The sequence below is a fragment of the Trachurus trachurus genome (assembly GCF_905171665.1).
Source record: "Trachurus trachurus genome assembly, chromosome: 8".
NCBI classification, from domain to species: Eukaryota; Metazoa; Chordata; class Actinopteri; order Carangiformes; family Carangidae; genus Trachurus; species Trachurus trachurus.
In genome coordinates, this window is record NC_139905.1 from 4812328 (window position 1) to 4828774 (window position 16447).

The 16447-nt window shown below is 44.7% G+C and overlaps 1 protein-coding gene across 1 annotated transcript in view; it reads right to left on the minus strand.

Moving 5' to 3' along the window:
• asic2 (acid-sensing (proton-gated) ion channel 2) overlaps positions 1 to 16447 on the minus strand; it is a gene marked incomplete at both ends in the record, with an annotated part of 510218 nt that overhangs the window by 139393 nt on the left and 354378 nt on the right. The window lies entirely within an intron of this gene.

Consider the following 16447-nt stretch of genomic DNA (forward strand, 5'->3'; position numbering starts at 1 on the left):
GATGTCAAAAATGTTTAAAAACAGGATTTATGGCTTTAAAAGTTCATTTTGGAGCAAAAATAACTTTCATCTTTTGTTATTAAACCCAAATTTAAACTAGTCGCAACAGCTGCATTCCTAAATAAACACCTCAATACTTCCTTATCTTTGTTGCCGTAGTTAGAGATGGGAATCGAACACACTGCTCTGCCCACCCGTCCACCACAACCTCCTCCTGACGTGACCTTTGCGACCTTTCGTGAACGCACATTTCCCTTTGTTCCTGTCATACTTCCTACGACCACTAGATGTCGCCCAGAAACAAAATGTGACAACAACAGGAGCAGTTTCCATGGATGTTGTGAATATTTATTTAAATCTAATTTAATCTAATTATTGCAAATTCAATTAAAACCTCAAAAACAAAGTGAGTAAACTTTTAATAGAAATGAATGTAGCTCATCACAAACAAAACCATTGTATCTGCAGGGAAGTAAAAAAAACACAAACAAGGTTAAAAACAGGTAATTAAACAACTTCCAGGAGTTTACTCTGCTTTTCTGTCGTCGCTGCATGAGTCCATTCATCAGTGACAATAATGAGGTGCGACTTCTGTTGTTACAGAAGAGAAACTTTCACAAAGATGATAAACCAGACACACTCGGTGCCTTTTTAAATGAGACTCAAATTATGCGAGGAGCAACAAGTGCACACTGACAAACAGTACTGTAGGTAGCTGGAGCTTCTTATTATTACCATGTACAGTAGTGCGTGGAAATGCAAAAACACCTAAGTGCTGCAGAAAGGATTAAAATCACAGACCAGCACATGTTTTTATTAAAATCTCCAGGTAAGGATCTTAATACTAAATGAAGAAATCATGAGAAGTGTGCAGCAGCAGCAGCAGCAGCAGCAGCGAGTGTGTGGAGAACAGTTTTCTTTTACATGTGCAAAAAAAAAAAAAGCCTCTTTCTCCATTTTCCACCCACGGTGAATAATTCAGCACCACGTTCTTGCAGCCATATCACAAAACCTGATGAATGTCCCGAGTCCTAAAGGCTCAACCAGGGTGAGTATTAAAGAGAAGAGCACCTGACGTCAAGCAAAATGTAGAATTTAAACTATGATCGAATCAATGAGGAGAAAATACTTCAGCTCTGTTTGTCTGATGGCATCTGAAAGACAGAAACATGTCCCTTCATTCGAAAAACACAAACCACAGCTTCGTCTCCGCTGCCAAATAAAAAATGAAGATGAAGATAAGAGCACAGCGAGGAAGCGAAGCGGTGAAACCATGACTACATACACTTCACTGGGAACCCTGAGGCTGTAAAAATAGAAACTAAAATCATAGGATGGATAAAACGTAGATAAACGTTGCCAAGGGTTAGGGTTAGAGTGTAAAAGTCCATCCTGAAAACTAAAAGACTTCATCTTCCATTTAAATATTTACAACGTCTCTACTTCACTTTGGATCTCCGATGACGTCTATGATGTAAGAAGAGGGCCGAGTCTTAATGAACTCATAGAAACAGTGTTGTATTGAGTTGTCAGTCACATCACATCACACTCAACAGTTACGGTATTGGTTATCGATCAATGATACCATCTAGAACTGAGGCTAAATCAATCAATCATCTATCTATTAATCTACCTCTGTGTTTCTATTCTTCTGTCAATCCCATTAACTCTATGAAACTCTTTCTGTATCATGCAACCACATTTCATTCTCCAAAAATCCTAATACTGTATAATGCAAACCTGAATCAACACTTCTCTGCAGGATTAGATGACAGGTGTAGGCTATAATAAACTGACACCACGATGTGACACCATGTAAAATGTCTAAAACCTGTTTACACATCAGCTTTAATTTGGATTTAATTAAAAAACAACAGCATGGCATCACATGTTGGTTGCAAATCTTGCTGCTTTGTTAATTAAGCTAAGCTAAAGAGACCCTGTGTCTCACTTCAGATACACTATATTACCAAAAGTATTCGCTCACCCATTCAAATGATCAGAATCAGGTGTCCTAATCACTTGGCCTGGCCCCAGGTGTATAAATTCCCTTAGTTCCAGTGAAAGGAACTTTGAATGCTTCAGGTTACCAAAACATTTTGGACGATTCCATGCTCCCAACCTTGTGGGAACAGTTTGGAGCGGGCCCCTTCCTCTTCCAACATGACTATGCACCAGTGCACAAAGCAAATTTTGTCAGGGTATAGTGTTGTCTGAAATCGAATACGGCCGTTGTGCACTTACAAGAAATGACGGTCGATACATTTACCCGTTGAATTGAGTTACTGCCGACTATGACCAACTGATTAACCGTAGCTACCGTATTTAGCTTGTCATGGCGCACGTTTGTTGTTCATGTGTATTAAATTGCCTACGCTGTAGAAGTTTTTAGCATTAGACGTGTGGTCAGAGACTTAAAAAGTTGTAAATATTAGCAAAATGCAACAGCTAGCTCAGTTAGCTCAGTGGGTAACGTTAAGACGCTATCTTCAGAATAAATTTAAGAGGAACTATGCCTTAATGCTATATTTTTACCTTAATTAAGCAGCTCCAGAGTCCTAGTGCTGGTTAAATCAATGACTTGTAACTAGTTCCAGGGAGTAATCTCTTGTCTATGACAGATAAGACTACACAGATATACACATGGTAACATAGTAGATGATAAATAACCGTATCCACCGCTCCATGGATTGATTTCTCACTGGCTTCGTCGTTGGAAAACAGATGCACATGGAGGAGAGGAGGGTTAGCATAGCAAAGGGACTATCAATGAAGTAAGTGTAAGTAGCCTACGGTACAGCAGTTGTCTGTGTTGTGTGGGTATTCTCATCCAACAAGAGACAGACAGAACAAACTTCCCACCATGTTTACCACCTCTTTAATGTCACAGTCGATAAAAAGACAAATGTTAATTGCAGGTTTGTTTGAGCGAGGCGACCTGAGACGTGCTAACGCTAGCCTACGACCGGACCTTCTTCCTTCCCACACCTACACACCGTGGATCAGCAGCACCAGGGAGGGAGGGAAGGAGGGAGGGAGTGATATTTAACAGCAGAGCTTCTCTCTCTGTCTCTCTCGTGCATCTTTCTTCCTCGCTGTGGAAACGGTGTTCTGTCGATTTCTGCTACTTTGTGGTTTTGCGCATGTACAGAGACGATTTTCCAAGTTTCATTTCCACGCCCATATTTTTTTGAAACGCTGTGTTGCGGCTCGTCGGTCCATGTTATTGTTAACGGTTGTTGTTGTTGCTGCAGGGCTCTCAAGTCTCACGCATTTGGCGTGTGACACACGCATTCCCACCCGTTCACACGCTCACACGCCACACATTGTATTTCTCACGCATTTAAATTACCACGGTGACGTCCACCAGTCGCTTTAACAGTGGAACAGATTCGCACTGATCACACGAGAGAGGTGAAGAGACAACACTGTTACCTGTTGTAGCCTACTGGCCTCAGCCTGTACCATCGCTAAAACACCGACGACCAGTGAGTAACGAGTCAAAAAGCCGCCGACACTGATCACTGCCTGAGGAGTTTGAAAGCAGCCTCTTAACTTCATGAACGCAGCTCAACCCGACCACTGGTGCCTCAGCACGGCGACCAAGCTTTGATAAACACACCGGATCCGCGCCAGTTTACAGTAGGAGCTTAATAAAAAAAAAATTAAAAAAAGCGCTCATCGCGGTGGAGCGGAGAACAGCGGAGTTTCCTGTGGTCATGACATGTGGTCAAGACGAAGCTGTCACAGTCACAGGTGTCTCTCATCTCATCTCATTATTATAGACTTCAACCTCAGAGCTCTGTCTTCAGACTGTCCTGACCGTCCCTGAACATCACACAGGGACAACATGGAGCTGCCTGTGTGATTGGTTACTGAGTTTTAATGTTTACATCAGGCTGCGTTCAACTAATCAGTCAATGCTACTGTGATTTAGTGGCAGGAAAGACCATTGCATCTGTATCAAATATTGTGTTGAACAAGTTCAACTTGAGGAAAAATGTTTAGGGTGTTTTCACTGTTCCTAAATGTAAAAATGGGTCACATTGGACCCTCAACATTATTTAAAGGTTAAATTATGTGTTACTTAAACATTTTTCATTGTGCTGTGCTCTAAAAATAAACTAACAAATACTAGTGTAGAGTCCTGTATAAGTGCCCAAAATAAGTGATTTGAGGGCATCCTCCCCAAAATTTTGTGCGCGCTGTGCGCGCAATAGCACATTCACATTCACTGTGCCCCCTCCAATTTTTGGGTTGCATGACGCCCGTGGTTAACTTATTCCAGTCATAAATCATAAATATTTTTGTTTGAATGAATTTATGGTCATTTGTCAGACATCCATCCCCACTTCAACCAAATCCCCGCTGCCGCTGGTAAAATCTCACTCTGAACTCACTTCAAAACTTGAGAGCCCTGTTGCTGAATGAGTTGTTGTTTAAAGGGATAGTTCAACATTTTGGCAAATTGGCCCATTGCCATAATCCCTATAGTCATAGCAGTAGGTTTGTTACCTTTAATTGTCGGTGCAAGCTATTTTTAGAACGGTGGAGCAGAGCCGTGAGCTGCTCAGAGCTACGCTACGAACGGAGGCTAATGGGATTTCTTGGTTTCCCTCATCAAACTCATCAAATACACAATCCAACAAAAGCCAAATGTTAATTGCAGGTTTGTTTGAGCGAGGCGACCTGAGACGAGGGGGTGATATTTAACAGCAGAGCTCTCTGTCTCTGTCTCTCTGTCTCTCTCTGATCACTGTGATGTGTTCCAGAGAGGCTTCGGTGACGACAGCCTCGCTCCGCGGGCCTGCTGGGAGGTCGGAGAGGCGCCACGGCCCCACAGCTCCACAGGCACGATGGGAAAGCTGGAGGAATACTGTGATGTTTGGACACGACTGACAAAACACCACCTGTCACACGCTCACAATCCAGAAACATGCTGACCGTTTGTGATGCTAACTGAAGCTGACAGACAGACAGGAGGAAGAGGAGGACTCAACAAAAAACAACAAAAACAGAACCACAGAAGGGAAAAGAGTGTGAAGTTGGATTTAATGGGTTGAAAAGGAACCTTTTTGCCTTGAAAAGTAAGAAACAAACAGCGGCTTCAGTCTGCGTTCTTCACGTCAGTAAGGGTTTAATTGCTGCCACCGCTTCCTGACATCCCTGATTATTGTTTAATTTAACAGTTTTTCTTTTCATCTGCTTCATTACTGGAAGTTAGTGTCATTTACTCTGCGCTAAGAAAGAAACTTTTAATAGAGCTCACGTCACCACTAAGTGAATTAAACTTTGATTTATTCACTGATGATGAATTCACTCCAACACAAACAGATTAGTGCTCAGGGACGGTGCACAACAGGACATCAAATTAAATCTTTTTTGTTTGTTTTTTTTTAAAGCAGATTGTGTCATTATTTCATCAAAAGATTTCATTTTTCTGAGATTAAAAAGATATAAAATATAAAACTATTGTCATATAACCATAATAAACCATTCTGTTCATAATAAAAGACTCACTTTTCTCTCCTAAAACCATTATTAAAACATCACATGTGTAGTCTTTCATTAAATTATCTTTTGTTATATAGTCACAGTATCGGCTCCCGCTGCACGAGTGCAATCGCTGTAAAATGCAATCACGAACCGCAGCAAATGATGGGATGTCAAAGCTGCTTTCAGCTGTCATCTGGTAAAGGAGCTGTGAAATCAAGCCAGTGGGTAAAAAAAAAAAGAAAAAAAGAAAGAAAACGAACTGTGTTTTATCAGCTGGTTCAGAATTCATGCCGACGACACTTTTAATCCTTCGACCCGGGACATTTATTTCAAAGATGGAGGAAGACAGAGAGAGAGAGAGAGAGAGAGAAGGGAAGAAGAGCAGCACCGTCCTTATGCAGATATTTTAAAACACGTCTTATCATCTACAATTTATAACCACCAACACACACACACAAAAAGAAAAAATGTTCCCTTGACGACTGGAGTCAAACCCGAGGCCCATGTGAGTCGGCTGAGGTTGATAAGCCGTCACTCCCAGAGCGCTGACGTGCTGCGGAATATTTTGAGAGAATGAGCCGGAGAGAAAATGGCCGTTCTCAGGGGAGGAGGAGGAGGAGGAGGAGGAGGAGGAAGAGGAAGAGGAGCGCTTAAACACACGAGCACAACCTGAACGCACCACGGGCAGGTATAGCTCGTTTCCACTGGCAACATCACGGACGGCAAAGTGGAGGAGACAAAAGATGAATCCAGTGAGGTTTCTTTTTTCTTTTTTCCCCCGTGTTGCCCAGTGGCGTTGGGAAACATGGCAGAGGGAGAGTTTTTCATTTTGCATGCTTGACTTTGAAAATGTGAAGTCTTTTCCTCTGGACATCGATGATTACAGAGGAAACGTTTGATACGGATGAGTTAAGCCGGTCGGGGGCTTTTGGACGCCGCCGCCGTGTCCCGTTCCTGCAGAACTCGTCCACCGGCGCTTTCGGCGTCCGTCCACCCTCCCCTGGGCATTCGAAGTGTTTAAAGGGATAGTTCAACATTTTAGCAAATTGTCCCATTGCCATAATCCCTATAGTCATAGCAGTAGCTTTGTTACCTTTAATTGTCGGTGCAAGCTATTTTTAGAACGGTGGAGCAGAGCCGTGAGCTGCTCAGAGCTACGCTACGGAGGCTCATGGGATTTCTTGGTTTCCCTCATCAAACTCATCAAATACACAATCCAACAACTCCACAACGCTCTGGTGGACAAGTTGTGACCTGCACATTCACCACGCTATGAGATAATAACACAACGTTACCAGACAGAGTTGTTTTAGAGGGAAATTCATGCAAAACCGCTGATGCGCGTTGCCTTCAGGGACAGTTTTTCATCAAACAGTCTCTGTATTTCCCTCGAAAACAACTCTGCCTGGTAACGTTCTGTTATTATCTCATAGCGTGGTGAATGTGCAGCTCACAACTTGTCCACCAGAGCGTTGTGGAGTTGTTGGATTGTGTATTTAATTAGTTTGAATCCCATTAGCCTCCGTAGTTTAGCTCTGAGCAGCTCACGGCTCTGCTCCGCCGTTCTAAAAACAACATGCACTGACTACTGCTATGACTATAGGGATTATGGCAATGGGCCAATTTGCCAAAATGTTGAACTATCCCTTTAAAAAGCTGTCAGCATCATTATCATCATCATCATGCTGCCCCGTCCTCCTCGTGTCCTCTGTCCAAGAAAGTTCCCCAGAGGCCAGGACGAGCACCTGTCCTTCAAGAAGGACACCTGAGCCTCTGCTGTCAGGACCGGCGCGGCCTATTTGCAAGAACCGCGAAGCCTTCGGGGAAGAGAAAGTGAAGAGGTGATGATGAGGACGAAGGAGCTGAAGGACGGGATGGGGCGATGTGGGGAGGGAGGGGAGGGCCGCCGTCCTTCTGCTACAGGAACCAAAGGACACGCTGGTAATTACTAATCACTGCAGGGTTTTACTGAGGCCTTTGAAAACGAGCCACTGTGGAGAATCTGGCAGAGCGGAGCAGCGAGTGAAGCCGTCGTGACGCTGGGAGGGAATTACCAAACAGCAAATACACAACGGTGTTATCAGCAAACACTTCACTTCAGTTCACACACAGCAGCTCACAGGTTCAGAGAGGAGGTTTCCCACCTGTTCCGACCCCACCCAGCACCGAACAAACACCCAGCGCCACACTGAGCACTTTTACTTTGATGATAATAATCTTGATTTAAAGGGATAGTTCACCCAAAATTCAAATTTCTCACCCTCATGTCGACTAAGGGCTGGGAGAAGTTTCAGAGTCCTCCGTGGCTTCTCTGAGTTACGAGGGGGGGGGGTCCGCGTAGCAGTATTTGTCCATATAATGGTTGTCAATGGATACCAACTTTCTTTGTCCAAACAACATCCAGATACCTCCATACTGCTCGTCTGTAATGTCCCTCTTGTATTGAAGCCCCAACATGAGAAATTGTTCCGCCGGTCAGTGCAAATCACGCGAGATTTGCACTGACACAGGAAGAGCAGTGAACTGAGACACTGGGAGCTTCTGCTACAAACAAGCTTAAAATATAGACTTATTTAATTTTTTTCGGAACAATTTCTCATGTCGGGGCTTCAATACAAGAGGGACATTACAGACGAGCACTATGGAGGTATTTGGATGTTTTTTGGTGTGTCTTTTTGGACGAAGAAAGTTGGTATCCATTCACAACCATTATATGGACAAATACTGCTGCACGGACCCCCCCGTAACTCAGAGAAGGCACGGAGGACTCTGAAACTTCTCCCAGCTCTTAGTTGACATGAGGGTGAGTAGATAATGAGTGAAACTTGAATTTTGGGGTGAACTATCCCTGTAGATCATTGATGATGATCCCGTTGTGCCCAGTAGGGGTCGCACCACCTCTGTGTATTTTGTGGGTGTTCTGGTTATCGGGGTTCAGTTTGTTATGCCTGCTAGGCTGTACGTAAGGCTCCCACTCCATGCTCTCTGGGTTATAATAAAACCACACTCTTGGAGATACTGTGTGATCATTGAACTCACACACAGACATACCGAAGCATCTACATGGTGTCAGAAGACAGCAGTGACGAACTTTCGCCTGTGAGTAACTTGTTGGATTTTTTTTTTCTCCACGGACCTGATGCTTCGGGCTATGCTAACTAGCTAGCCGTGGACATTTTCGTTTTTGCTGGACGTCATGGCGGAGGGTTTTCGCAGGCCAGACCCGGTTGTTTTTGACGACAACGTTGCCGAGAGCTGGCGAATTTTTGAACGGGAGTATGATATTTTTATTGCTGCAGCACACCCGGACAAGCCGGCAAAGACGAGGGCTTACATTCTGCTCAACCTCGCCGGCCCGGAGGCCATCGACCGTGAACGCTCTTTCGTTTATGCGGCTGAGGTGCGTGCACCCGGGGACGACGGAGCAGTGGTCACCCCGGGAGAGTCCAGAGAGGATCCGGACTGCCTGAAGAGGAAGTTCAGGGAAATGTGCAATCCTCAAAGTAACAGGACAATGGACAGACACAGATTTCATTCACGGAATCAAAAACAAGGTGAGAGCATAGAATCTTACATCAGCGATCTGAGGATAAAAGCTAAAAGTTGCCACTTCGGAGACTTAACTGATGAACTTATCTGTGACCGCATTGTGTGTGGCATTACCAATGACTCTTTGAGAAAATCTCTATTGAGAGATAGTGAACTGACTCTTGCCAAAGCCATCTCAGTCTGTCGCATTCACGAAATGACAGAGGAAAATAGTAAGACGTTAGCAACTCAGGCCACCAATGTTGATGCGCTGAAGCCGTCCTACAATAGAAGGCAGCAATCCAGGCCCCAGATACCCATACAAACCATAGCCAAATGCAGCAATTGTGGGGGCAGCCATGTTGCTAAAAGAGAGAAGTGTCCCGCTTATGGACAGCAGTGTCATAAGTGTCATAAGATGAACCACTTTAAAGGGTGCTGCAAATCAAAATCATGGGACCAAAATAGACTACAAAGGAAGGGCTTCAGGCGGCCAGTGCATGAAGTGACAGTGGAACAGCTATCAGCACAAGGAGACGACACGTTCTATGTGGATGGTATCAACGTCAACAGTGTTAACTCTCAGGACTGTGAGAAGGACGAAGGATTTGTCACTGTGCAACTGAACGGCAAAACTATTGAGCTAAAGGTGGACACTGGAGCAAAGTGTAATGTGCTTTCCCAGAAGACTTTTAAACAAGTGTCTAAAGGAGAGGGAATCACCCTGCAGAAGACTGCTGCGAACCTTGTTGCTTATGGAGGCACCAGGATTGAAACTATGGGACTAGTTACACTATCATGCAGTCTGAAAGAGCAGCATTACACGATACCCTTCTTCATAGTGGACTCAGATGTGCAGCCACTACTTGGATTTCGGGCATGTGTGGACATGGGAATCGTCAGAATGAGCCCTGATGTTCACCTCGTCACCACGGACGGTAATGCAGATTTCAGAACACAGACTCTCAGACAGTACAAAGATGTTTTCAACGATGAACTCGGAAAGCTTCCAGTCACGTATTCTATGACCCTGGATCCCAACACACAACCCGTGGTCCGACCAGCCCACCGCATACCTGTAGCAATGCAAGACAGAGTTAAAGCAGAGCTGGATCGCATGCAAAGCATAGGTGTCATAACACCTGTCACAGACCCCACAGACTGGGTTTCCTCGATGGTGGTAGCACATAAGAAGAACAAGCATGAAATAAGGCTCTGCATCAATCCAAAGGACCTCAACATAGCACTCAAAAGACCTCACCACCCTATGCGCTGTGTTGAGGAGGTGGCGGTCCAGATGTCTGGGGCAGCCATATTCTCTGTCCTGGACGCCAAGAACTCCTTCTGGCAGATTTGTCTCGACAGGAAATCTTCAATGATGACAACGTTCAGTACTCCATTTGGGCGGTACAGATTCCTGCGTATGCCCTTCGGCATCAACTCTGCTAGTGAGGTGTTTCAGCGAACAATGGAGCAGCTTTTCACCGGCTACCCATGCTCCGTTATCGTCGATGACATCATCATCGGAGGCCGCGACATGGCCGAACATGACGCCAACCTGAAGAAAGTGCTTGAGAGGGTGAAGGAGGTCAACCTCAAGCTCAATCCTGAGAAATGCAGGTTTCGTCTGGATCAAGTGGGGTACGTAGGCCACATTTTCACAAGCCAGGGCCTCAAAGCTGACCCAGCCAAAACAGCTGCCATCACCAGCATGCCAATCCCCACCGACGTCACATCATTGCAGCGTTTCCTGGGCATGGGAAACTACCTGGCAAAATATATTCCCAATTTCAGTGACATCACAGCCCCACTGAGAACACTGATACACAAGGACACTGAGTGGTGTTGGTTTCAGCAGCATCAAGAGGCTTTTGATCGCCTGAAGTCATGCCTCGCAAACCCACCAGTATTGGCATACTATGACGTGAAGAAACCAGTCACTCTCACTTGTGACGCTTCATGCTACGGACTCGGAGCGGCGTGCATGCAAAATGGCAAGCCAGTTGCGTTTGCCTCACGCACCCTAACAGATACAGAGACACGATACGCACAGATAGAACGAGAGCTTCTGGCTGTCGTGTTCGGCTGTACAAAATTCAAAGACTATGTGTATGGAAAGTCCGTCATTGTGGAAACTGATCACCAGCCCTTAGTGACAATATTGAAAAAGCCCATTCACACTGCCCCTGCTCGTCTTCAGCGGATGCTACTTCGCCTGCAGAGCTACGACATCAGCCTGGTGTATAAAAGGGGCAAACACATGTATTTGGCTGACACGCTCTCCAGAGCTCCATGTGCTCAAGCTTCCCAGAGCCCTGATGTGGAGGAAGCCTATGAGGTCATGTCAGTGAGCTACATCTCCACAGCCCGCCTGGATGAGCTCAGGCGACACACTTCAGAGGATGAAGAACTACAAACCCTCTGTGCAGTCATCAGGAATGGATGGCCTGCCAGAGAAAGCCATCTCAAGCCCACCATCGTTCCCTTCTTTCCCTACAGGGACGAACTCACTGTGGATGATGGTGTTATTATGAAAGGCCACAAAGCAGTCATCCCGCGCTCCCTGCGCAAAGAGTATATCACCATAACTCACAGAGGCCACCCAGGTGTTGAAGCGACCAAGCGCAGAGCCAGAGGCATTGTATTCTGGCCTGCAATGTCCAAAGACATCACTGAAGAGCTACTCACCTGCACTGTGTGTAATAGCACCAAGTCACACCAACAAAAGGAACCTTTGCAACTCCATCCTGTCCCAGATCTCCCGTGGTCCATCGTGGCCACAGACATGTTTGAGTGGCACGGCAAACACTATCAAGTGCTCGTGGACTCATACTCTGGATGGTTTGAGGTCGACCGGCTCCATCAGCTAACATCATCAGCTGTGATTTCCAAACTAAAGAGACACTTTTCAGTCCATGGCACGCCACACATTCTCATCTCTGACAATGCCAGACAATACACCAGTCAACATTTCAAGAACTTTGCCAAACAATGGGATTTCATTCACACTACCAGCAGTCCTGAATTCCCACAATCCAACGGGCTCGCAGAGAGAGCAGTGCGCAGTGCCAAAGAGGTGATGGAGAAGTCTCACAGAGACGGGTCGGACGTCTTCCTCAGCATCCTGAATCTCAGAAATATCCCCCGGGATTCAACACTGGGCTCCCCGGCAGAGCGCCTGATGTCGCGTCAAACGCGCACAGCCGTTCCTGTCTGCACTGAACTGCTGCAACCATCACCTAAAAGCAGCCAGCAAGTCAGAGCCCAGCTCCTCAACAAAAGGCTCACTCTGAAACACCAGCATGACAAGTCAAGTCATCCTCTGCAGCCTTTAACAGAGGGACAGGTGGTCCGCATGCAAACACCCAAAGGATATGATCAACTTGGAACTGTGAAGGAGAGGAGCAAGGAGCCTCGCTCATATGTCATCCAGTCAAACGGGAGGACATACAGGAGGAATCGACGACACATTCTTCCTGTGGCAGAGCAACCACCACAGCTCCACACAGAGGATCGAGACTCATTCACCACCAGTCATCACACTGTGAACAGTGTTCCTCTCACACACACACCAGATGCAAACATCACACAATCAGAACAAACATCCCCCTCCCAGTTAACATGCACTACACGTTTGCCCACAGACAACAGCAACACATACTACACAACACGTTCAGGTCGCATCTGCAGACCAAATCCTAAGTACGTGTAATGAAAGAAAAAAAAAAAAAAGAAAAAATACTTTGCACAAGTGTTCATGTATGGTATGTTTGACTAAGTAATCATAATTCATTGTGCATGTTTTCCAGGTTAAGAACTCATCGTGATCTCACGGTTGTGATACATTCATCCATATTTATTTAATATCGGATTGTTTCCAGTTCATCTAAGTACAGCTAAGGTTATTGCTAAAAGCGTAAAGTCATATAGAAATGTTACAGTGTTTTCATTAATCAAGTGCTTCTTCATTTATGTTTGGGATGTGAGCTTAAGGAAAGGGATGTAGATCATTGATGATGATCCCGTTGTGCCCAGTAGGGGTCGCACCACCTCTGTGTATTTTGTGGGTGTTCTGGTTATCGGGGTTCAGTTTGTTATGCCTGCTAGGCTGTACGTAAGGCTCCCACTCCATGCTCTCTGGGTTATAATAAAACCACACTCTTGGAGATACTGTGTGATCATTGAACTCACACACAGACATACCGAAGCATCTACAATCCCTTTAAGTTCCTGTTGCCAACCAGATAAACACTGTGATCGGTTTGTTGCACGATGAGACATGAGATTTAAACAAGATGAGATCTGATGAACATTTTTTCTGTCCTGTTTTGCTAATGATATTGTTTTTTATTATAGCCTCAGGGCTCAGGATGCGGTTTCTCGCTCGGCTCTACTGGATATTATTACTATTATCATCACAACCACATCATGACAAACGACAGTGTGGACGCAGTGAGACAATGTGAAAAAGGGAGAAAGTTTTATAGTAAATGGATCTGCAGAAAGTTATCACCTGACTCTGCAGCTCGCTTCAAGCCTTAAAGAGTTTCACAGTCATTTTCTCTGCAACTTTACTCTTTTGCCTCAGCAGCTGTTTTCAAAAGCTCCAAAGACCAAAAATGTACAACTCACTGCCTTTCACCAAATGTCACACACGCACACACACACACACACACATATAGAGAGAGGCTGATGCATTTTCTTAGAGCAGCTGCTGAGACATATTGGCCAAGCTGGTGGAGACCAAACACAGAGATAAACTTCATCATACAGATGTGGCAGCTAGTGGTCAACATGTGGACCGGATGTTTCTGGAGTGGACAAAATTGTTGGTTCCCTTCGGTTAAAGCCTCAGTATGTAGTATTGTGGCTAAACCGTCACATCCAGCGTTCAGATTCTAGACGAGGACAAACACCTTCGCAAACTAACCGCTAACTGCTAACAATATCTTTGACCAATTACTGTCGGGTTTTTTGTTATTATTATTTTTTTAACACACGTGCAGACTTCCACTCGTGCCTTCCGTCATATTTCACAGCAAAAAGTTACAAAGGAGGACTTACAGGATGAGCCACTTACGCATACATACATCCCAACATACTGGGACATAGATACGGTGATCAGCTGTGAACAACGACACTGTTAACAAAAAAAGAAAAAAGATTGTAAGATGTAGCCTAGCTGCTAATGCTAACTAGCACCGTGAGTGTTTTGTCACAGAAAAAAACTAAAACAACTACATCGATCATCCTCCGGGGGCACGAGCCGAGTCATAGACACTCAATAGTGCGTTTGAGACAAGTTTGTCCGCTTTTGCGTACCGTATTCAAAGATGGTGATGCAACATGGCAGCCTCCGGTGGGTGCACCTACCACCTATGTACAGTGGGGCAAAAAAGTATTTAGTCAGCCTCCAATTGTGCAAGTTCTCCCACTTAAAAAGATGAGAGAGGCCTGTAATTTTCATCATAGGTATACCTCAGCTATGAGAGACAAAATGAAAAAAAAATCCAGAAAATCACATTGTCTGATTTTTAAAGAATTTATTTGCAAATTATGGTGGAAAATAAGTATTTGGTCAATAACAAAAGGTCATCTCAATACTTTGTTACATGCCCTTTGTTGGCAATGACAGAGGTCAAACGTTTTCTGTAAGTCTTTACAAGGTTTTCACACACTGCTGCTGGTATTTTGGCCCATTCCTCCATGCAGATCTCCTCTAGAGCAGTGATGTTTTTGGGCCTTCGCTGGGCAACACGGACTTTCAACTCCCTCCAAAGATTTTCTATGGGGTTGAGATCTGGAGACTGGCTAGGCCACTCCAGGACCTTGAAATGCTTCTTACGAAGCCACTCCTTCGTTGCCCGGGCGGTGTGTTTGGGGTCATTGTCATGCTGAAAGACCCAGCCACGTTTCATCTTCAGTGCCCTTGCTGATGGAAGGAGGTTTTCACTCAAAATCTCACGATACATGGCCCCATTCATTCTTTCCTTCACATGGATCAGACGTCCTGGTCCCTTGGCAGAAAAACAGCCCCAAAGCATGATGTTTCCACCCCCATGCTTCACTGTAGGTATGGTGTTCTTTGGATGCAACTCAGCATTCTTTCTCCTCCAAACACGACGAGTTGAGTTTTTACCAAAAAGTTCTATTTTGGTTTCATCTGACCATATTACATTCTCCCAATCCTCTTCTGGATCATCCAAATGCTCTCTAGCAAACTTCAGACGGGCCCGGATATGTACTGGCTTTAGCAGGGGGACACGTCTGGCACTGCAGGATTTGAGTCCCTGGCGGCGTAGTGTGTTAGTGATGGTAGCCTTTGTTACTTTGGTCCCAGCTCTCTGGAGGTCATTCACTAGGTCCCCCCGTGTGGTTCTGGGATTTTTGTTCACCGTTCTTGTGATCATTTTGACCCCACGGGGTGAGATCTTGCGTGGAGCCCCAGATCGAGGGAGATTATCAGTGGTCTTGTATGTCTTCCATTTCCTAATAATTGCTCCCACAGTTGATTTCTTCACACCAAGCTGCTTACCTATTGCAGATTCAGACTTCCCAGCTTGGTGCAGGTCTACAATTGTGTTTCTGGTGTCCTTTGACAGGTCTTTGGTCTTGGCCATAGTCGCGTTTGGAGTGTGACTGTTTGAGGTTGTGGACAGGTGTCTTTTATACTGATAAGGAGTTCAAACAGGTGCCATTAATACAGGTAACGAGTGGAGGACAGAGGAGCCTCTTAAAGAAGAAGTTACAAGAAGTTACAGGTCTGTGACAGCCAGAAATCTTGCTGGTTTGTAGGTGACCAAATACTTATTTTCCACCATGATTTGCAAATAAATTCTTAAAAAATCAGACAATGTGATTTTCTGGATTTTCTTTTCTCATTTTGTCTCTCATAGCTGAGGTATACCTATGATGAAAATTACAGGCCTCTCTCATCTTTTTAAGTGGGAGAACTTGCACAATTGGTGGCTGACTAAATACTTTTTTGCCCCACTGTATTTGTAAACAACTCATTCTGAGCTACCAGACAGCTTTCATTTTTGTGCGGTTGTGATTAGACTTAGGTAAATACGTATTTATGAAAGCAATATTAGATTTTTGCTAATAAAAAGTCAAATAAGCTACATACTGTCCCTTTAAAGAAAGAAAAACCCACAATAACCCAAATTTCAGGAAGTAGTGGAGCTGTGCATAAAGCCCATTGTCACTGAAATAACTTGAAACTGACCGAAGTCAAAGACCGAAGCAGGACTTTCTCCTAGATCATTATTACATTTGTCAGTTTAAAGTTGGAGTTTTTCTTTCTTTAACCGAAGGGTACCAGCAATTTTGTCCATGTCTGTGTTTATATATGTGTGTGTTTGTGTTCTCTTTATCCTGACATAACATAACATTGGAGTTGCAATGCTCGATCGATCCTTCA